Source organism: Aedes aegypti, unplaced genomic scaffold (assembly GCF_002204515.2).
Source record: "Aedes aegypti strain LVP_AGWG unplaced genomic scaffold, AaegL5.0 Primary Assembly AGWG_AaegL5_hic_scaff_808_PBJ_arrow, whole genome shotgun sequence".
In the NCBI taxonomy this organism is placed as follows: domain Eukaryota; kingdom Metazoa; phylum Arthropoda; class Insecta; order Diptera; family Culicidae; genus Aedes; species Aedes aegypti.
This window is the reverse complement of record NW_018736501.1, coordinates 1-24,849: the sequence shown is the minus strand read 5'-3', so window position 1 is coordinate 24,849 and position 24,849 is coordinate 1. Positions and strand designations below refer to the sequence as shown.

General features: G+C 38.0%; 1 long non-coding RNA gene and 1 pseudogene across 1 annotated transcript; one reads left to right on the top strand and one right to left on the bottom strand.

The window, feature by feature from the left end:
- Positions 1-277: 277 nt before the first annotated feature.
- Positions 278-17,821, bottom strand: LOC5565655 (annotated as a pseudogene).
- A 2,488-nt stretch (positions 17,822-20,309) lies between these two features.
- On the top strand, positions 20,310-21,253 carry LOC110681399. Its single transcript, XR_002503190.1, has 2 exons — positions 20,310-20,530; positions 20,591-21,253. It is a non-coding gene; the product is annotated as an uncharacterized LOC110681399 (long non-coding RNA).
- Positions 21,254-24,849: the final 3,596 nt, after the last annotated feature.

Below are 24,849 nucleotides of genomic sequence, written 5' to 3'. Positions count from 1 at the left end.
TTCCCTTTGTTCCATTGATTTTTGACGAACACGAAATGATTATATGTTTGTTAGATCAACTTATTGTTTGAATAATGGTGCTATTCATAAACAATCAATATGATATTGATAAACAACTATTGTGGTGTTCCACATCCAACGGAGGCGGTAACTCAAAATAAAGATAAAGAATCATAGTAATTTTGATATAGAAATAATTGATCGAACTCGTGGGAAAGACAGGATTAATATGTACATGTTGACAAGGATTATCGGATAATAGTGAAAACATAATACATTAGTAACTTACATAGTCATAACTATTGCTAGAAGGAAAAATCATAAACCCTTACAAAATTATCTTCCCCACAACTTGCTAGCTGTATTACCTCACTTGACGGTTTGAACGCCAACCGTTTCACAGTGAGATGATGTCCACATCTGAAACATAATAAAAAATCTTAATATTTGACCACCGATGGTTTCGAAATTGAACTCACGTTTCATCAATCGTTGCCAGTAGCTTCCAGTCTCCCTGCGCAACTCCATACAACTGTATCGCACCTCTTTCCAAACCAACGGCCACCAGATACCGAACATCTTCGATTTTCCTTCTCGCAAACGCCACGGCCGTTACGGATTCTCCCTTCAACTCCAGCACGCCGCATGCTCCATACTGCGTATCGTTTCGTTTCCACAGAACAACCTTCCCGTCACGTGATCCGGACACAAAGTGCACCGAATCGTGCGACCAATCACAGCACCAAATAATCCGAGCATGGACACTGGTGTGCTTATCCGTATGGGTCACCAGCTGGAAATCGCACCCATCTTCCTCTGATGGCTTCTTGTTCTCAAACACAGACAGCGTTCGGTCCCGGGAAACGGCCAGCAGAGATCTGTTGTCCGGGGAGAATGCCAGCTGCGTTACCGTCAGTTGGTGCGCTTCGAGCTTCTGAAGAATCTTCCAGTTTCGTCGTGTTCCAGATGAGGATTCGAGCGTGCTCCAGGGATGTTGCCCTACTGGCCGAGGCAATGAAGCGACCGTCCCTGGTGGAAGCAAGAGCGTAGATTTCGTAGCCATGCCCGTACAGTTTCTGCATCTCAGGCCAGAGGGTGTTTTGCATGAGGGTTTCCTCGGCTGGAGGCGATTCCAGTTTGGTTGGAATGAAGTAGTGCTCGGGATACATATCCTTTACGTGCTTGGTAGCTGCTTCCGCTTCTACGCTGTAAACGGCTTTATTGGATAACCCAAGCGATGGCACAGATGCTCCTTTAGGTGTGGCTGAAACGGAAAACAGAAACTTAATATGGATGGAAATCGTTGGCGTAAATAGCCCAGAGTTTACTCCAGAAAATCCACCCGGAATTCATATAACGATCCTTTAAGAAATTTCTCAAGAAAGCTCCATGTTCTTCCGGACATCATACGGTGATTCTTCCTTTGACTTACCAATTATCCTGAAGAATTCTGTTTAGAACACCTTAAAGATTCAACCATTAATTTCTCCACAAATGCGAATAGGATTTATCGTTCAGCATTTTTTTTTTAATTTTAGAGTAGCCACTCTTACTATTACCTAGCTAGATACATCGTTATCATATACGACGTAGGGAATACTTAGGAACTCTTAGGAAAATGACTAGTAAGATTCACTGAGTAGAAATAAGTGGCGACAATCGTATTTTAATATGGTTTTTTACATTGCCATAATAAGAAATACCTCTTTTGTAACAGCGGTATAAATAATCTAATTCCAGCTTCATTTTCGCAAAATTTACAAGTAGAAAGTAGGCGTTGTGAAGCATTGCATTTGCCACCGAAAAGTAAATCTTGTAGGAGACTGTAATAGAAGCCTAAGGTAACTTTACTCTTCAATATTCACTATAAAAATGACTATGGAAAGTAAGACGCTGAAATTATCTAGAACTACTACTAAACAGCCTATTTTTGTTAAGACTTGACGACAATTGACATTTAAGACTCTAATCTTGCGTAAAAGACAGGAGTAATCAGAATAGCACTTGAATGACAAATTATTCAAAACCATTTCGACTAGACAGTATTAGTAATGACACTACTACACTACTATTTCAAACAAGGATAAGCCTAGAAATTAGATTCTTATACAGGAGGGGCTACCCCGTTTGGCATAAAGTCATTTGGCATACGGTCGTTTGGCATAAAGTCGTTTGGCATAAAGGTCATTTCGCATAATAGTCATTTGGCATAATGGACGTTTGGCATAAAACAAAGAAAAATCGAAGAATATTTAGAAAAAAATTGCATGGATGGAAAAAAGCGTTTAAGCAAATCATCATATTTCACACAATGACTATGACATAGAAATAATTAACAGATAAAATGCAGTAAATTAATATAACAGCTCAGAACTGTCCATATTCGCATGTCAGTCCCATGTTTGTTGTATTTTTTACTCACATGGCACAATTCTGTGTTTATGGATCAGCAGCATAAAAAGTCTATATTTAAAAGAAGGGAAATCAATGATGAAAATGCTAGTAGTTCTTAATGCCAACTACTATTTTATCGGTACACCTCGAAAGAACGCCTTATGTTTGAAGAAGGGAAAATCACCGATGAATAAGTTAGCAGTTATAATGCCAATTATTTTACTCGAAAGAACAGCCCATGCTTGAAAGAAGGGAAGATCAAACTATGAATATGTTAGCAGTTGTTATGCCAACTACATTTTTATCAGTGCAACTAGAAAGAACAGCTTATGTCTAAAAGAAGGGAAAATCACTGGAGACAAAGAGTTATCATCATAACTAATCAAAACACATTTATTCACATTTGGATATAAAAGTAATAACAAATTATCAAAAATACATCATATAATACGTTGTCCAGTATGCATCGATTCTACTTAGACTTCGATCCCAAATTTGCAGCGATAGCTTTCAAATAATCTTCGTTGTCATGGACGTCAGATTGTTGACTATTTTACTTATTTTACCGTCGTTCAGTTCACTGTCGGTTTGTCTTTTCTTGCTACTATTTGCCGAGAGATATCCAAGTATTTGGCCTGATACGTATTTTTCTTCTAATCTGAACTCTTCAATCATTTTTAGCACTCCTGCATGATGTCCAACTATCGAGTTCCATTGGCTATGCCAACTCTCGATTTGGTTAGTCGTTCGCGAATGTCTTTTTTAATGTTGTCATATACCGACCACAAACTTGGTGGGTACAGTGGGTCATTTCTGGTGACCCTACCTTGTTTTGTTGTTCTCCGTACTCTTCCATGAACATAGTTTTCCTCAAAATATGAGAAAAATTCTGTCAGGCGATACGGTGCCGATGCCTTCAACATATCGAATGCTTCTGGTATTTTTGATGGTGGCAAAAATGCTAGAGCCTGTGTTTGTTTGAAAAAATCAAATGATTTTACATCGTTGTTCATGTCTTTCGTCAACCCTAGATGTTGCACGTGCTTCCACAGATTTTGGCTCAAATGGAAAAAGCACGCATTATGTTTGGAGTCTTTAAACTCGTTTTGCTAGCGTTTACAATGGCCTTCTCGAAATCCGATAAAATTACATCTGGTTTTAATTGTATTTCAAGATCATCACCAATATCGTTCAACGTCTGAAAGGCTTTTCGATAGAGTTCTTCACTTTTAGACGTCATCAGAACATAAACGAGTGGAAAGTGTGTTGGTGACTCGGAGGGCTACTACCGTGAATTGTGAACAGCTGCCGAAACAAGTTCGACACGCTGCTGAAAGTTCCATCCATAACCCAATATTTGGACTTAGCCAAACGTTGTAGATTTTCGTTTGTACCAAACATCAGGATCCTCTCGTTACCTTCTGTTTATGTCTGCGAGTAAAAATTTGTCTCCATCGATGGAAGTCTTCAAACCATCCGGAACATCAAATCCAACCAAGGAATCCGGTTCCTTCGGCCGTAGTGCTCGTTTTTGATCGGACACGTTCCAGAAGTTTGCGTTGAGCATTTAAAGTGAATCTTTCCTGAACCTCCTTTGGAAAAGTGGTAGCTGCCAATCGAAGCAACTTGACATGCTTGCTTGCATCATCAGCTGCTCGCCGCTTGATAGCGTTGCGAAATTTGATCTCCGTTACATGAATGGGATCATTTTCATGATTATGATCAGACATCGAAACTATTTGATGTTGTTCGTTGCGCATTTTAGTGACTGCACGCGACGGGCATTTTTTCCCGGAGTGACGACCAGAATGGTTTCTCACCTTGCACTCCCAGTAGTGAGTACGTCGACCTATAAATTGATCTTAATTAATTTTATTTCTAATGAGCACTCAATGTTGCAGAGTTTGTTAAGTTTTAGTTGAGTTGAAAAATCTACTTACAGGTTTTCTGTTCCGGTAGAACACAAATCCTTTGATGATAAGAAGGTCATTATTGCGATTAGTTTTCAATATTTCCGGTGGAGGTGGTGTTATCTCTTCATCTTCGAAACCGAGAAAATCTTCGTCATCTGACATCGTTCTGATTGAATAACTCTTTACACTTTCACTGATGATCACGTGGCACTCAACTGATACGTGTAATCTAACTTGATGAGGCTTTTATAGCTTTAGATAGCAACAGCAACATGATGAAAAGTGACAAAAGATATGTATTGTTAGGATCAGTGCATGTCTCGGCCACCCACGAAGAGAAGAAGAAGAAGAAGGATCAGTGCATATTCACAACAGCTGCTCAAGTGACCTTGAGATAATTTAGATATCGTGAACACAATGAACACAGAGAGATGAGACGAAACAATAGCTTTCAATTATTTCAATTCAATGGTGAAACACCATTTCTCTGATCCTTTTCACCTAAACAAGAGAAAAAGACATCAAGGTCATTTAGGGTAATTCGACATATTGTTATACTATCCGTAAAGACAGCAAATTATTAATTATTACTCGGAATGCATGGTTATATATCCACAGACAAATTAAGTCGTGCATGAAATCTTCAATAACAATAAGCATCTCTATTATGTGTATGCAACTCAAGAGCAAAGTCATCCGTGTACTGTTTACGACACTAATCCAGTTTACATTTGTTTAACTCTGGATTGATGTGAGCAACGGAACACGTTACAGAACCTACATCCATCCTAAAGCTAAGTATGCTGTTTCGCTCAAGAAAAGTAAAGAAATTCCTTGACTGAAAAGGTCAAGAAATTTCCTACAGAGAGCCCCCTTTGAAGTGACATTTCTTCTCACTGCGTACTACGATCAGAAAAAAGTGATTTTCTTGACCATTTCTTGGGAGAAATTTTCCACGCATCGAGATAGGCGATTCCTCTTCTTGTCAGTAGCAAACCAGCCTTAAAGCCTGATTTGCTGCTGAACAGGAATCGCCAAAGAAATTTCTCGCCGAATCCTTGCAGAAATTTTCTACGGCGACTCCCGTTTGAACTGACATTTCTTTTCAACTGCGTACTGCGATCCGAAAAATGAGCTTTCTTGATCGTTTCCTTGCAGGAATTTCCCATGCATCAATATAGGCCTAGAAATTACTTGTCGGCAGCGAATCAGGCTTAAAGTTCTAATAACGGAAAAAAATATCCAGACACAATTTGTATATCATATCAATTTTCCAATTATAAACATGTCCTAATATTACGACTTAATGATAACAATATGTTTCTACTCAATATTTAATGATTATGCCAAATGTCCATTATGCCAAATGACCTTTATGCGAAATGACCATTATGCCAAATTATTTTATGCCAAACGACTTTATGCCAAATGACTTTATGCCAAATGACGTTCCCCCTCTTTCTGGCATTACGTCTCTACTGGGACAGAGCCTGCTCCTCAGCTCAGTGTTCTTATGAGCACTTCCACAGTTATTAACTGAGAGCTTTCTGTGCAAATGACCATTTTTGCATGCGTCTATCATGTGGCAGATACGAAAATACTCTATGCCCTGGGAAGTCTAGAAAATTTCCAACCCGAAAAAGATCCTCGACCGGTGGGATTCGAACCCACGACCCTCAGCTTGGTCTTGCTGAATAGCTGCGCGTTTACCGCTACGGCTATCTGGGCCCCACGATTTTCTCTTATGTTTTTTTTTCTTTATTTAAACCAGGAATTTATCTAATAAGAAATTTGTGTAGTATTGATCGTAGGAACTATTTGAATGATTGCTGATTCTTCTTCTTCTTCTTCTTTCTGGCGTTACGTCCCCACTGGGACAGAGCCTGCTTCTCAGCTTAGTGTTCTTATGAGCACTTCCACAGTTATTAACTGAGAGCTTTCTATGCCAATGACCATTTTTGCATGCGTATATCGTGTGGCAGGTACGAAGATACTCTATGCCCTGGGAAGTCGAGAAAATTTCCAACCCGAAAAGATCCTCGACCGGTGGGATTCGAACCCACGACCCTCAGCTTGGTCTTGCTGAATAGCTGCGCGTTGATTGCTGATATAAAATTGAATAATCTACAGAGATTTTACTTGAGAAATTAATTTTAAAATGTTAAAAAAGGTAAATGGCAGGAGTTCTTGGATGAAATGCTGTAGGCATTCATAGAGAAATTTCAGGAGAAACTTTAAGGGGAATCTCAGGTAGATTTAATTGATGACTCTGGAGGGAATTATTATTGAAATTCTTGGGAGAAAACAGGGATCAAATTTTGAAGGAATTCATAAGAAAATGGATGCACAAATAATTGAAAAAGTTGACATACGAACTGATATTCTTCAAAATAAATTTCTACTATGAAAACTCTGAAAACCTTTTTTCTTTTGAGATATTTGTAGGAATCTTTGAAAGATCAGCTAGGTATACGTAGTAACTATTGGAGAGTAGTTGGTTGGCTTTCCTGGAGCAAATTCTGGAGAGAGAAATATGTCAATCCCATTGAAATTTTTTTGGATGAATTTCTGAACGAGTTTCTGAAAGAATTGAGAGAATCTCTAGAGGAATTTATGAAAGGATGGTAGGAGAAGTCCGGGAATAAGATATCTCAGAATGAATCAGAAATATTCCTGAAGAATTTGAGAATAAATCATGAAGAACCTATCGAATAATAGAGTGAAGACGTCCTTCGCAGGGAAGTAGAAATCTCGCTAATAGACAAAAAAAAAAACAAACAAAATAGAAAACTTAAGCTAAATTTGTGATAGAATATTTGTAAAATTAGGTGGTAGGTCATTTGGCCATAAAGTCGTTTGGCATAAAGGTCATTTGGCATAAAGTCGTTTGGCATAATAGTCGTTTGGCATAATGAGTCTGAAAACAAGAATTTCTTAAGATGACATTCGTTTCTACATAATTGAATCTTTCCGATGGCATCAGGCTTGTTTTGGAGTCAATTGAAACAAAATAACACACTATTCAACAATCATATGATCTTGAATAAACTAAAGCATATTAGGAAAGTTATTGCTAATAGTTTTTTTATTATTATTCAGAAATTACCCTTCTTTCAAATATTAATGCTTCTTATGAGTTTCGCTATGGAATATTTTTTTTTTTTGCACTGAAGTTTCGATATATTAGCACAAATTTACCCTTCTTTCAAACATTCTATGATTTTTCTTCGAAACATGATGTAACCATAATTATAGTATAAGAGTGTTGGTTTAAAATTTAAATAAATTTCACCTTCTTTTATACATAGGCAGTTCTGTAGATATTTTTGTTTTCCAATTGACAGAAGGGCGGCAATCGATAACATTGATCTGCTATAGTTATTGACGAAAAGAGAAATCGACTACTGCAGTTACTTCGGAGGGTTGTGCTACTTTTCTCCGAATGTCGTTTCCCTGAACGCCAGTTCCCCGAATGCCATTCCATGAATATCCCGTTTCCCTCGATTAGCCCACGCCCCGAAAAGTTTTTGCAACTCTTATTGTCGTAACTTTATACATTTCAAGGTGGTGAACGAACTAACCATCTAATATACACCCTTATTTATTTTATTGGCGGTTCTTTCGAGTTTTACCGTCCCCAGCATTTTTGCTAACATGTGCATAGCCAATAAAAACAGAATACCTCCTTCTTTTGATTGCTTATCGTTCTTTTCTGTTCACTATCCAACCACTGAAGACTATTACAGCTTCTATTCAAATTGTACACTTTTCGGGGAAAGCGGTCATTCGGGGAACCGATGATTCTGAACGCAATTTTTGATGTCTTTTCGTTGTATTATTCCGCGATTATTTTGGCGTCTTCTTTTATATTTAATCATAAATGTTGCCTTCTTTTTAAAAATAGGCTGTTCTTTATATTTATACTGTTTTAAAATTTAATATTTGGTAAAGCTAAATGGTAACCTTTTTTATATTTTGCTGTATTATCAATTCTTGCAAGACATGCTGTAAGAATGATAATTACTTTAGAACCTGCCAATAATCAACATATTTTTATTCTTGCGAATACATGATCTCTTTTCCCTTCTTTCGACGATAGACGGTGTTTTTGGCGTACAATTCCAAATTAAAATTAATATTGAATCGTTCAAAAAATTTGCCACACATATTTTTTAAATGTGTTGTTCATTTGAGTTATGCTGTGGGAATTTTTTTTTGCGTTAGTGTCTCAAACATTTTAAACGAAAAAATTTCTGCTCTCGTATATAGGCCATTTTTGCATTATGCTGTAATAATAAGTCTTTGGCTTAGAGCTTTTAAATATTTTGCAAATAAATTTTCCCTTCTTTTATCAAGTAATTTTCATCAAGTGTTCACGTCCAAACTTGGACAAAGCTTGAGCGAAATATTCTATGAGCGAAATATTCTACTGCGAACTTCCTTTGCCAATTTAATATTTTCAAATATGTACACAGAAAAAAAAAACAAATTTTCAATGAGATGTAAACTGAAGTCAACTGTAAAAATAAATCAAATTCGTGTGTTGTTACAGCGTCATGTAAACTTAAATGAATGTACATTTAATTTTCAACTAAAAATGGTTGAATATTACATGACCGTGTAAATTTAAAGTGATTTCGATTGAAAATTAATAGATTGGTCGTTGAAATTTAGGTTTATTTTGATGTTCCAAATATGTGCGTGAAAATAAACTTAAATTTACAACATTTTTTAGCCGTGTAGATCGCAACAAGCCTCAAAGATATTCTATGTTCTGAGATGTAGAAAAAAAAATCATTCCGAAAAGATCTTCCCACCAGACCCGTTACGAGTTTTATTTAGTTATGCTCTCTAATGTCACAACAATTTTTGACATACATAGTTGGAAATCTCTGAACAAACACCACGCTTATTGCAAACCTATCAATTTTTTTTGCAATGAGCTCGGTAGTGTTGATCTCGGTTAAAGCTTTAAAAATGCAAATAATCATTCTTAGTCAATCATTATGGCAAACGACTTTATGCCAAACGGCTTTATGCCGAACGACCTTATGCCAAACGACTTTATGCCAAACGGGGTACAATCGTAAAATTAAACCCTTTCTTCTACATAAACAGTAACTCTAGAAAAATAATAGAAAATAATTGAACTCGAGACATTTAAATTAGGTAAATGTTGAAATTGCGCATAAGTAATTAGAAAAAACGTACTAAAACATTAGCATTTTAATTGAACATTTCAATAAATGAATTATTGAAAATAATCAAATCACTGAGAGTCTGAAAGACGCGTCGTAACTCACGTTTTATCTGTTCATACGACCCTTAAAATGACTAATTTTGCATTTTTTCATTATTATGAGGCCTTAAACTTGATTAGCTAGCATTTGCCTCAATGTTTCGCATACGTAGATTAAAAGCAAACATTAAACAATTGAAATCGTCATATTTAAGAAATCTCTATTCATTAGATGCCTTTTATTACTGAAACTCAAGCACAGTGGACGTAAAGGACTCGCTTGATATCACTATTTATTTTTTATTGTTGTTAAATATGTTCAAGCATTAATTATAGAAAGTTTTTTTTTGTATAGATATAGTTGACCAAAGTCGTGGAGTATCAAGTGTAAATAATTGGAAAAAATATTTAGCTTATTTGTTAGAAATTCTAATGTAATCTAATTAAATGATTTCTAGCTAAAGTAGTACCGTAATCCTGGGTAACTTGATCAGCGGGGAAACATCCCAAATAGCAATTCCACAGTAATTTGGCATTCGTGTGGATTTATTAATGTTTTATGACAGTTACGTAAATGCTATGATAGCTAGAGGCGACATTTAACGTTGCTAGAAGATGATATTTTGTAAGTCAGCTTTTAGTTTTTCAAAACCTTTTAGAGACAAGCCATAAAGTTAAAATTTGTGGCTATTAAACCAGCTCTACTGCAGCATATAATACCTCATTTAAACTGCTAGTGGTGGCTGAATGACACTTATTTGTGACGGCTATCATAAAAGATTTATATAATACACCTTGTTGTCATAAAAGCTGCTTTTAATCTGATTGACATGCACTTTGAATCTTGATAACTTACCTTATTTATGCCTCTGAAACCAGTATTTGGGCTCTTCAGTTGCATTGCGATGCATTGCGATGCATTGTAAGCACTTATTCCTGATGGAAAACTACAAATTAATGTCCTTTTTCATTGTTTTTACGAATATTTTTCATAATAACATACCCAAACTGCAAAGTTTGTTGAACGCTGCTTAGTTACCATAAAAAGCGAAAAAAAAGCTTAATCATCTCAATCAGCATTTTTACGGCAATTTCACATCCACAAATGCCGAAGCATAACAGTGTGCCCTTATTTGTGTAAATATGATGACAAAATAGCATTTGTCGATGGCAATCTATCAATTGTGGGTTCCGCCATATTAATTTCACTCCGGTTGCCACATTTATTTTTTTTTTAATAATATTATCTCCATGAATTCACTCATAAGGTGCTACGGTGTGATGATTAAACTGGCTGAATATAATGTAAAGCACAATTACTGCCCAATCAAACCAAGAAAATGTTGAATTCTTCACCTGGCGATTTATTTTAGCAATTATTAAATAACTAGTGGTCCCGGCAAACTTCGTCTTGCCATCAAGTAGGCTGTTGAAAAACGCTTTTGATCGTCCCATATAAAATGACAGTTTTCGTTCGCACTCGTTTTTTCAACTTTCCCGGTGAATATCCTGGATACTATTGAACGTATTTAGTGTCTGCGTACCTACTGATGTGGAACATAGAATATAAGAATGTGGTTTATTTATTAAATTATACAGTCTTTGGTGCATCCGTGACTATTCCTGACTGTCTTATTTCGAACTCTTGTGCTCCAAATTTTACGTTGAATGCGTTCATTGAGAATGAACCGTTTATGAACGTTTTATGAACCAGTAAAAGACCCTTCTATACATTCCTGCATCCCGCCATGGACAATTTTCCGGTTAGTCCCAAAAGGACATACTATGTTTAAGTTATACCATGTCGGTTATACATTGCGTAGTACATAACCAACATAGACGTAGAAAAATGTTCGAACATCAAAGATCATTTTGCTCTTGCATACTTTAGACATCTCATTCTGAGAAACTTTGGCCACAACAGCCCATGTTCTCAAGCGTAGTTATTATAGAGAAAAAGCTAACTATGTAAAGAAAATCAGTGCGAATCGACGAGGTCGTTTGTCTAGAATTACAAATACATTAGGGAACACTAGTTCATAGGATCATTGACTAGATATCCTTTTTTACAAAAAGTTTACGTGTTTTCTGTACTGTTTTAAGGAACCAAAACTCGACCGAGCTATCTAGACTTTGTTCCGAATAGTTCAGTCAAAAATGGAGTACAAAATATTATATGTCTTAATTGAAGCTTCAAGTCCTTTTAAATAGCAGCAGTATTTTTTCCTTTAGTAAAGTGAAAGGTCTCTCGGTGTCGGGTGCCTCAAAATTATATAAAAGGAATGAAGTTACTGCAAATCGTTATTTATTTTTAATTTGGGTTATCCGAAACACAGAAAGTTGAACTCCAAAACAAATACGTACAGTGAAAATTATTGACAGCTCGATCAACAATTTAAAAAGATTGCCTACTAAGAACATGCTATAAAATGTGTAAGCAGGATATTTCAAAATCTAATCACCCTTCGCAGTTTTATAGCCAGCGTAAAAAGCTGGATACACACAAACACGTCGGAAACCTTGACGAACAACACTGAGAAAGAACCATTCAAATCCGTTCACCCGTTCGTAAGCCATTTCGTGACATACAAACACCATTCCATTTTATTTATATAGATAGACTAGAAATAAGCCACTTTCAGAGGGGGCACAGGCACATTTTCATCTTTCTTATCACATTTCACAGTAAATCTCACTCAGCACTAAAGATTTGAGCACTAAATCCAAATAAATCACTTCAAATCAAAAGCACTACGAAAAAAAATAATCACAGACTTGTGACGTTGGAATGAATTCGGCAAGATCGACGTTATGAATAAAATCGTTTTTAAGATGAAGCGACATTCATTTAGAACAGGCGGCTTCAAAAAAGCTACCATTAATGCTCTTTTGCTTTATTTGAGTGACATAAATATACACTTCATAGCCTCTTTTAGAGTGGGCCAACTAGTCACGTTCTAGCCTACAAAGGTTTTGGGGTATGCGATGAAGGCAAAAGTTCCTTGACCGTGGTTTTATGTGCGTTTATTCATAGCACCCTGGAAGTAATTCGTACAACTAAAATTGTTACTTGGGATTCATCGGTATGACTAATCTCGTAAAAAGTTCAAAACATCATTATGAATGGAATATTTTCAAAGCATGAATAGTGTTTTCTCTATGCTGGACTAAACCGGTGCTTTTACCCTATTTCATTACTACATGAAAATAAGAAAGAGAGACACTATTATCTTTCTTATATTCATGAACAAGTTAATGAAAATAGAGTAAAAACACCGGTTTTGGCCAGCCTAAGAGAAAATTTATCTAAAAATTATATGGAAAGCCGTATTTATAGCACAAATATGTTAAATGCAAGCTGTTGTGGAGGTTTTATCACAGACAAACAGACGTAACACATAGAACAAATCTCGATCAAAATCATAGTCACGAGGACATGTACGCCCAATGCTAAAATTAATGTGTTTGGCCGACGGGCCCAACAGATGGCGGTAGTGTGTAAACGTCAAACGCGAACAAAAATGATGCGAGCGCTGCGGGTGGCGGATTGGCCATCTACCATATTTTTGAATCGACCGTTAAAAAGGTGGTCGATGGACAATGATAAGAGTGTGACGTCTGTTTGTCTGTGGTTTTATGTTTTTGGGTGAAACTGGCAACATTGATGGAGCTATATACGAATTCTATTGTAATTTTGCGATGTTAGGTTGATAGAGGAGTAGTAGTTCTTCGGAATGTAAGAAAATACTAAAATCATTAAAGCTGATCAAACAGAATCTGCTGTCAATGACTATTCAGACATTCTGGAGCTGATACTACCGAAAACAAGCTTTTAATACATACTATGTATGAAAACTATCGGAACTGAGCTGAAACCATTCTTCCGCCTTGGGCCAGAATTTCGGCCAGAGATTAAGCTTCGGCTCCTAAATTGGCCAATCATATTAATTTCTTTTGAGAATGGCCAAATTAGGAGCAGGCTTGGGAATCACAATTCACCACAGTTCATTGCCTCTGCCAGTCAACCAATACACAATTTAGAGTTTAAAGGTATTTTCTCGCCTTACTAGTGATTTTAGTGTTTTATTTTTTGCAAAAAGTGAAGTCTTAAAGTTCAATTAGTAGTTTCAAAACACAAAGCAACAGCAGCACCAATACCATCAGGCGTTGCGCTGCCAACGGTTCACACACTGCTTGAATGATTTTGTCTCTCCACTATGATCGTTTTCGGGCAGCCATCCTGAGATGAATGATTGGAAAAAATGTTAAATAATTCAATCGCTAATATTTCGCTTGCGTTTTCAATTAATTGAAATCTACTAGTACTAACATCAAGAGCACAATCATTCTGTTGCGATACAAATAACAAGTTCAATCTTACACCGCCTTTACCGAGCAAAAAGTCAAAACCCTGAAAACCGGAAAAATTGTGTTACCACTGTGTCTTTTCGCATTCGGATTTGAATAAATAAACGTTGGAAAGAAGAAGATTACAGTTTTTAAGAGCCGTGACATTTTTTTGTTTTCAACGGTCATGGTTTGCTTTGGATTTTGATGGTCGTGTAGAAACATGTGAATGTAGAGGTGGTAAGAGTTTGCTACAGTATATTTCCCATCTCTGATTAGGAGTACGCTGGCTAGATTAGATGTATATGAATAAAAATTATAAGGAAAATCAATCATTTGTTTTATGTTTTGAATCAATTCTGAAGAATAAATGATTGTAGCTTTTGTCATGTGAATGTGATCTACTGGACACAAATGGTTTCATGCTGATTGGTTACGTAAAACGGTGTATAATTTACTATGGCTACAACTGGCGTATGGACAAAATTTTGCGTTAAGTTCATGCGTAAATTTGTCAACTTTTCGAAACAATGATTTTTATCATTAGGGATGACTGCACCGAAGATTCATGTCATTTCGGTTTTGCAAACGGTATGAGCAAGGAAAATGCGATTGTTCCTAAAAATGACATCGCCGAAAACGATTCCGTTTTCTAAAACTAGAATAAGTTTTTCCAATTAGGTAAAATGAACGAATGACTATTAAGAATGTACAATTTTTCTTAGGAAAATTGACTAACCTTTAGGCGAGTTAGTGTTTGTTTAATTTTGAAATAACTCAAAAAGCGAATGACTTGTTAGTGTTTGGTCTTAATATTCGGCTTCAGGGGCCATGATTCAAGCAAGAAACTACATTTACAATATTACTGAACGTTGTTTACATGGGTCAATAGGCTGATGCAAATTTTGACTTTTTGGCTCCCCTATGCTTAAGCGGTGTCAATTATGATGAAAATCAGTCTCCCAAAACTTGAAATCTTTCCAACTACAACTTTGCCGAAGGCCACATTTCGATAGGACGTAAGAACAATTTGTTATTATTGATAACAAAGTCTAAATCATGCTGAGAAGATCATTCAATTCCTTTCAGAGCAACACTGCTTTTGCTGTAGAACATAGTATCCTGGATTACTTTGATCTATTCTTCCCGCCAGGAGCACCATTGTTGCCTGCCGAATAGTTGGTGAAGCATGCTGCATGCAAACCACTTTATGATGATGAATAACAATTTATCCGTCCAGTTAAAATGTGGTGTTTGGCAAAGTTGAAGCTGAAAGGATTCGCATGAGAAGAGTCTGTTCACTTTTCCATAAAATATTATGACGAATAGATAGAGGGCTTAACACAAAAGGTGGGCGTTTTCCATAGTAATCTCCATATAAACTTCAAATGGCGTGTGCACATTCAAATTTCTTCGGAATCATTTCAAACTTTTGAAGGATGCTAATCGTTTAAGCGTAGGGGAGCAAAAATTTAAAATTTGCGATCAACATTACCCCATATCAGCTAAATCATAATGTCACTCAAAACTAAATAAATAAATAACATGCTAAAATCTAAAGGCAAAATACAGTATATAATCCCGAGTGATGGATGCAGTGCTTGTTTTAAAAATATAAAACGTGCAAGAAATATCCCAAAAAAACTAATCAATGTTACCCCGGATTACGTTACTTGCTTTTGAAGTCCTGGACGATTTTCTGACAAACCCTTCTTGTTTTTTGTTTGTTATTCCTAACCGTCTCTGGCTTAACTTTCGAAAGAACTTTGATGAGATTATTTCAGATGGCAGGTTAAGATTCCTTCTATAGCCGCGGATTGTTGTAGAAAGTTCACTAGTGAGTTATCCAGAAAGACTGTCAGATTTTAATTACTTTCAGCCAAAATTTTGTTCAAATAATTCGGCCAGAAAATTCAGCCCAGTCGTTTCTTAAGCTTTGCTAAAATCTTCTTTAAATTTTTCCTAGATTTTTTTTACATTTTTCATTGAAAGCGTCTATGAAAAATCACTAGGAATCCTTATCTTTCTACACACTTTGAATTTCAAATAACACTATGTTTGTCTTATAATAACAATTATCTATCTCTTGCCGTTTGTATTTGAGAAGCTCACCGTGCCTTAAATTTCAGTATCATCAGATCACGAAAATAGTGACTTAGTGACCATTTTTCTGAACTAAGTGACTTTTCGGTGAAAACAGTGACTTTCTAGAACCAGGTGGAAAAAAATGATCGTCATTAAAAAGTGATTTGCTACCAGCCCTGCTATGAAAGAAATGAATAGAATACTTCAATACTCACTCTTCAGAATTTCCTCCCCTTCGGGATCCCTCATCGACTTCACACAGCTGCCGAAGATTTTCAACGAAATTGGCCGGCGCTTGGAATATCCGTACAATCTTTTCTTCCGCTCCGCTGGCAAACCGATATCTCGACAACATACACAAGCACTGCATATCGTGCCGTGGACTTGCGGTCTGGCGATTTCATGCCACGTGATAGATTCGTCATTGTCGCCCTCTCTTATGGCAGACCGAGGCCATGCAGCGTGTATTCTGGTGGTCTGGTCGGCTGAAACCGTTACTACAAATCGTCCTGCGGGATCCACGCCAAGTCCCGAACGGCTTCGAAGTGCCCTCCAATGGTCGTTCCGGCTTCCAAACAGCACAGCTATTCGGATCTTGATGCCACAGATGGAGGCTACCCTGGAAACCATGACCGATGAAGGATTTGCCGTCAGGTGCGAACTTTCCTCCGTAGAATCCAAGGGATGCTCCGCCGACTTCACCCACGCGAACACTTTCGAACCAAATTCCGGACTCGGATGGCGTCCAAATCGTTAGAGTTTTATCGATCGAGCTGGGACAGTAGGTGCAGTTTATCTCCTTGCCTATTGAAGTGCACTCCGTAAACCCAACTTCGTGGCCTTGTAGCACCGATTCCAACGCCAGGGCGTAATGGAACTCCTTCCCATCGACCGAAACGCTGAAAAACCCTCTCTTCCAGAACAATGTCCTCATCGATAGAGAATTCCTCAAACGATCGTTGCGCCCTCATTCGCTCTCGCTGCGAAATCCTCCACAGCCGAATAAAGCTATCCTGGGACGCACTGGCCAGCAATACGTCCTCACCTTCCCGTACACAGTCCAAACCACGGACCCAATCAGTGTGACCCTTCAAACGTTCCACCAGAATGTATTCCTCCCCACCCTAGCATACAGATCAATCAGATCATTGTCCATTGCGCAAGCCAACATCACGCTTCCACTTCCGGGCAGTTGGAAGAACTTCAACGCGAAGCAATAGCCCGTCTTCAGATTTATCGTCTGGAAGCAAGCAAATTCCTCTCCATTCCGCTTCCACAACTTAACGGTACTATCCGCCGATCCAGTAGCTACCAACAAGTTGTCGTCTTTTAAGTAGAATGCTTCCACCTGAGTGACACCCTTCGTGTGTCCTTCCAGGATACATCGCGAGGATTGACCGAATCCTGAGTGTTCCACAGAATACAGCTGGAATCATCCGATCCGGATATCAGATCAAATCGCACCCGACACAATTGGCACATCGTGAAGCTTCTTCACCGTGTTGATTCGAGCCTTGTGACCGGTCAGTGTGCGAACGATTTTGGCCGAACCATGGAACTGGAAACAAGGAGTAGAGATAGGTAATCGAACGGATAGAATATGAGATGAGACTCACCTTCGGATCGAACACGGCAATCGAGTGGCAGGCGGCATAGTAAATCAACCCATCTGGGCCCCAATCCAGCGACTCCGTGGTGCGATTGCAGGCCACTGATGTGTAGCGGTTCGTGATTTTCATTTGGGTAGCGAAAATTGATCCGAACCGGCTAAAATTATTTTTTTATCGGATAAAAATTTGGAACTACACGCAAAGTGTACTGCAAGACGAAAAGCGCAGCCAAAACGTGTGGCGGGAGATGTTTGTTTGTTGTTTGCCTGCTGTCAAAGTCGAAAGTGGTTCGAAAAATTAGTTTAGAATTTCTACACTGCAAAAAAATTCGAACTAAAATTCAACACGAACAATAATTTTCGGTTACTTTTTCAAATCGACGTAAGTAACTTTCATACGGTTTTGAGAAAATTAATTCAGAAGTGATTCTACTTGTCTTCTGAAACTGTTTTAAAATGAATAACCTTTTTAACATTTTTTCGACGTGTACATTGCTTAAATTTTGCATACAATGAGCTCGCTTTGAAAAACTAGGGAGTTCCTCTTATTTCCTACAAAACAAATATGACAAAATGATAAGCCGTTTTATTCAGTTACTTGGACGAATAAAGTGCAGAACGCCCTCGGATCCGCTTAGTTTGAAACTGCACCCGATTATGTTCGTTCCGTTCAATCGCCGGAAGCAGTGTGATTCGCTGATCAGGGTGTACTTGTTGTCCTTGATTTGTTGAGAATGGTTATATAGAAAAGGAGTTTGAGTCATTCCAGTTTCTCTGCAGGAGGATAATCCGAAAGACTCACCATTGTATGATCTTAACATTTCCAGCAGTACAACAAACGCACTGTAGATGGACCTCGAAGCTCGCATTTCCACGATCACGGCTACCCACTACACTTCGGAAACTATTTTGCAAATCCACTATCATCCATTGGATCCTTAGCGCGATGCTTGGCATCCAAATCTACGATCATTATCCGCTCGATTTCTTAGCCACTGGACCGCAAAATTATATTATTATGTATCCGGTAGAAATCAAGACCAACATTTATTTATTATTATTGTTTTCTCGGGCCCCGTGCGTCGCAGCTAATATGTGAATAGTGCGCTGTGTTCATAAACATCGTAAGAATGCAGCGCCACACATGCCATTATGACAGTTATGTCGGGAACGAGTCACACGTCGCGTGTCCCACACGCGCGTTCCGATTTGGTGGGCGCGCGACAATAATGTATTATTGAAGGCAAAGGCACATTTTTACTTAAAACTTACCAAAAATCTAAATAGCGACCTCCGTCAATCAAAAACTTTAGATTTTATGCTGTTCAGTCGAATTCGATCAATCGGTGATTTTGAAAATAAACAAAGGGTCTGTTCACAAAAGTCATAACGCTGAGAAGGGTGGGTGGGTGTTCTCGAAATGTTACAGCTCATACAAAATTCGCAGAATATTCATACAAAAAGCGTTATGAGGGGTGAGTGGGTGTCTAAAATTGCCATTTTCGGCGTTATTAAATTTGTGAATGAACCCAAAAACAATCTGCCATGGATGAAACAGAGTTGCTAGTTATAACAGTGCAACCAGACAAGTATGACATATCGATAAGGTCGCTCACTTCGGCATAGTCGGCACAAATCGGCACAATTTTAGATGAGCCGAGTTTCCCACCCCCTGCTAACAGCTAATTTTTAGACTAAACGCATTTTGTAAGATCTTACACACTTAGAACAAATCACCGACGTCGGTAATTTATTTACCGAAATCTCAACAGCTGAACGATCGGTAATCATCTCGGTAAATGGACCTTTACGGACCTTTGCTTTACGGATGATAGTTGTCAAAATGGATCATTGAATGTAGTTTTTGCAAGTGCTCGCCGCATCAAAACAAAGGCGCCACTGTATATGGGATTTAACATTGTGACAGCATTGCTGTTCTGTCAAACACACAAGGCTACGGTGGCGCTATCTATGCTTTCCATAGCGGCCGTTTTGGTTATTTTAATGATCCATTACTGAGCGATCGGTAATTATTTACCGAAAATCTGTAATTTCGGACCGGCGCTTTTTTCCCGGAAGATTGTTTTTAACATGAAAAAAAAAAACAAACATATAGGATTCACTACACTTTATTAACAGTAGTAATTATCTATTGTAATTTACTATTGTCACTAGGCTAGGCACTTGCCGCATAGAAAAACACAGTTTGCCATACATTGCAAACAATAATTTTCTTATAGCTGTAAAGGGTAATGTTTCACAAACAGTAGCTTTCATGTTGGACAATATTAAATTTAAAGCATTAGATTATTAAAAATGGTTTGAGTAATCCATATCAAATAGTAACATCATTTCAAAATGGGTGGAAACGGTAAAATTATATAGGGGTTGCGACTCGTAAGAAACAGTGGAGCTACAAGGCCACCATTTGCCGAATGATTTGCGCTTCTACCATATATTACCAAATTAATACATTACAGCAAACGGTTGGTTTGAGCGAGCAGCCTTTATTATACACGCTCACAAAAAACCAATTAGTAGTGTTAAAGTTGGACAGTAATGAAATATTTAATTTATCCAAATAACTTTATTTACGTGACTCTATCACGCAAGTGCACAAAACATGAACAATTCTTTTTTTGCACATCCCAAGGAAATACATGTGTAATGAACAACAAAATTGTGTTGTTTAACTTTTCCAGTAAAGGTGAGTAAATGAAAAAAAAACTTTTTTCGAAATTTAAAACTACACCTGCGTGGTGTTTTTTTTAGCGTGTTCCTATGCCTGTGTGCCAAAAACAAAAACCAAATATCCTTGCGGTGCCACAAAATTTTCATCTCCGGTTTTTGCCAGCGTTTATATGTATATAGACCCTGATTTCTGCTTGTTTTGTGCTACAAAATCTATATTACTATCCGGTACCGGATCCAGAACTGCAGCTGGTAAGTATCCGTTTCAAATCGGCCTACAACGGGACTAAATTTCTTCTCTCCCCATCAAAGGATTCGCAATGCTGACGCTGAGCAAAAGGCAGATGTGAACCGACAACACCTCCGTGGCAACCTCCTCCAAGCCGATACGCGACACGTTCCGGTCTCCGCAACCAGAGATCATTAGATCATTAGATCTCCAGCAGCAGGATGGATCCTTACATCCTTTATTGTACCAGAACGGCATGAAGCTACCGCACAGAGAAACTACTGGTTCGGGGAACCAGTTGGAATCGATTTTCATGGTCGTTTTGTGCTCTTCGTCACAGGGGGTTTTGTCGACCAATTCTTGCAAAATTCATCAGTAGGCCCCATTCACAAATTTCATAACGCTAGAGGGGGTGGGTGGGTGTTGTCAGGATGTTACGGCTCATACAAAACTCGTAAAATATTCATACAAAATGCGTTACGAGGGGGTGGGTGGGTATTGAAAATGGCCATTTTCGGCGTTATGAAATTTGTGAATGAACCCAGTAAGATGCTAATAGTATCGATGCAAGTTTTTAGCCCAATAGCTTACAAAAAACCTCCTGTGACGGAAAGAACAAAGCTGCCGAAAATACTAGTCATACTAGCTCGGCACACAGACAATATGATGTGAAAATTTATTCCATATAGACAAAAAAGAGTGGAGTGCAATTTTAAATCAATCAATAATAAACAATCTAAATAAAAGTGTGTTCGCCATTTTTGACGTAGAAGTACGTCTTTCTTCTCTATACAGGAGTGAAATTGGAATTTCAAAACCAGGAGCGTTACGTTGGCATGAAATATTTTAAACGTTTATAACTTTGCACTGGCTTAACGGAATTTCTTGATTAGCACCTCAATCGAAAGCCAAGACATCAAAGCTTCATGTCGTTTACTTACTGAATCCCACATACCTGTCTAAATAGTTTAATAACTGTTTTAAAAGAGAACGTTGATTTCAAGCAAATCTATAAATAGGGGTGGTTAGAGAAAATTTGACGTCATTTGCTTTTCACTCTCCGATTGGCTCGCATCTCAGCAGGCGACAGATCGGCTTGCTCTGACCGGACGTGCTTTTCAGGCACAGACATCGATAGCGAAGGACGCTCCCGTTTGTCTTGCTTCGCTCAAATCAAACTGTCGAGCGAGCGAGAGAAGATGCTGTCCGAAGCTAAAGCCATCACCGCTGCCGCCGCCTAGAAGAAGAAGAGGAAGCAGTCCACAGGAGAAATTGCGGTCGAACTGTGAACACGGTCGGGCGAGTCATTCTCGCTTTGTGGATCACCGCTTGTTTGCGTTCACCCAGCCATCGTCATCGCCGCCGCAAATTTCATCGGCCGAGAAGCTGTTGACCCGCGCTTCAAAATTTCGACTCGTGATGAAATCATCATTGGTGGTCAAGGAGCAATCCCGTTAGGAGCAAATACCAGAAGCCCCCTGAATTTTGCTGGTCCGAGCAGTGTTATTTATCCGTAACAACATCGAAGCTAACAAAGCCATCGGTTCTTTTCAGAGCCATCAAATTTGTGGAAAAGAGTTAAAAGAGAAATATTTCCGACTTTATTTATAACTTCTAATATTCCTAAATCAATTTCACGGCTTCATACAAAATTTCATTTATCATGAATAATTTATGACTCAACCATTTGAGATTGTACTCGCGAACGCTGCTGCAGTGCCGTCGGAGTGAGTGCTCAACATTTCACAACGATTGCAAAATAGAGTGGCTTTTCCAACAGCGCCTTTTATGTTTCATATTTTATGGGAACACTTTGATTAGGAAAATTATCCCATGTGACAAAATTGCGACATATTTAGAATGCTTTTGAAAAGACATTCTCATTGAACAATTGTAATAATTTTGGCACCCATGGATCAGAAATTTACCGTCATTATAAAGAAAACTATTAATTATCAATAGCTCGTATTGAATATTTAGGGAATGCCAATCATTCCAACAATTCATGTTCGACCAATTTCTCACGTAATAGTATTCTCCGCAATGTTCAAGTAATTCCAAGCCCAACACATTATTGGCACATACCCATTTCCCAGATTGGTCGTTCAGAAAGCGAAGAGCACAAAAGGGAGGAGCATCATCTGCTATTCCAAGGTTATAAAACATGCTGCCTTCGTTGGATTCAGTTTCATTCCATTTCCGCTTTCGAGCTGGTAAGAGCTCCTCCGAACTTGCTTAGCGAGAAGTACCTCGCTGCTAGAAGCCTGCTGAGCTGTTAATCCAGAATCTGGTTTGTGAAATCGCTCAAGATTTCAAGATTGAGCTACGTTTCCAGATTTCAACTAAATCCCTGTGATCTGCTACCCTGTTTCTGTTGTGCACCCATGAATTATTCAGCTGGTTTGTTGAATAAACAGAGAACTTATTCACTTCTTTTTCTTCTTGGCATAACGTCCTCACTGGAACAGAGCCTGCTTCTCAGCTTAGTGATACTTCCACAGTTATTAACTGAGAGCTTTCTTTGCCAAAGTTTCCATTTTTGCATTCGTATATCGTGTGACAGGTACGATTATACTCTATGCCAAGGGAAGTCAAGAAAATTTCCATTCCGAAAAGATCCTGGACCGACCGGGAATCGAACCAAGACACCTTCAGCATGGCTTTGCTTTGTAGCCGCGGACACTAACCACTCGACTAAGGAAGGCCCCAACTTATTCGCATGCATTTGCAACTTTTTCGATTTTCCATACAAAATGACCAACTTTGGTAAGTTACATCTCAGTTATTATGGAAATATTTTCGAATGAAACTTTCACAGAACATCAGATGTAACTTGAATTTTAACATATATTTTTGAATAATTTTTCCAATCACAAGTTTATAAGTAATAACGGTTTGACTAAACTGTAATTTTCGACGAAAAATTCAAAACTTTTTATCTTAAAATTTCATAGCCTTACACAAAAACTGTCTTCAGCAAACTTATTCATCTCGTCAAAGTCTACAACTTTGCTGAAGATACCATGAAGCTATTCCTTCAATATGTTTAGTTATGTCAATCATAAAAAATCGTCAAAATATTCACTTTAGTCAAACCGTAACTGCTTTTCAACGTGTGATTGGAAAAATCACTCAAAAACATATGTTAAAATTTAAGTTATGTCTGATATTCTGTGAAAATTTCATTCAAATCGGTCCATAAATAACTGAGATATAGTTTATCAAAGTCGGTCATTTTGCATGAAAAATCAATAGAGTTGCCTTTTTTTCTCAGCGAAGAATTACACCATCAACGAAAATAGCGCGAAAGCAATAACCAATCGCGTGCGAGTAGCGAACGGAGTGACGAAACAATCAAGGGAGAGCCCCACCACTCGCCATCGGTGAACGGAGCTCGAGCAAATAAAACCACTGGTTGTTCTGCTCCCAGCTCATTCACAAATCGAACGACATAACGAACGGATCAAGCAGCGGAGCAGCAAAGAAGAGCGCGTGAAAGCCACAGCAGTGTGCGAGTAGCGAACGGAAACCAGAGATCAACGAAGCGAAAGCAACAACTGAAAATCATTCAGTGGACGGATTAGTAGTTAGCGCGAACCGGCGACCTGTTGGAAGTAACGCCAGCGAAATATACACCATCTGCCTCTCCTTACCATTCATATTCTTGTATATGATGAATTCAATGAAATGGTTTGGTTTGGCGATGAAGCAAAGAGTTATTAAGGATGATTGTACTTAACAAAGAGTTGTGATAAATATTCCAATCAATAAGAGTTGTTTTTGAAAAAGTTCACTTTCATCAGAATTTTCCTCGGAAAAATTTCTGCTTTACCAAAGAGTTGGTAATGAAATTCCTGCAGTAAAGGGTCGAGTTTCTCCCCACGAATATATCCAGCCAGGACCAGTCATGGAGGACAATCCATCCAGAGCATCATGGCCCCCGCTTCCAAAATTCTCGAGTACGGAAATTGGAAAATGTATTAAAATTGCGACATTAAAATCAATAAATTGTTTCTTGACCAATTGTAATGAGCAACTATTGATCTGAATTGATTTTCTACATGTTGTTTATTACGTTAATCTGAGAAATAGGCTATATGAAATTGATTTCTTGGCAAGGGATGTACAAGATGAGCATTATGCTGTTGTTGCATCCCGACGGCACTGCAGCAGCGTTCTTGGAACATCCTCAAATTGTCGTATTGTCGATTATTCGTGATAAATCAGATATTGTATGATGCTACGAGATGAATTAAGAGATTATAGCAAGTTTTTGGTAAGCACATTAAGAAATATTACTAGCTATATTATCACGAGAAGTTCTTACTAGCTCGAAAGTGTA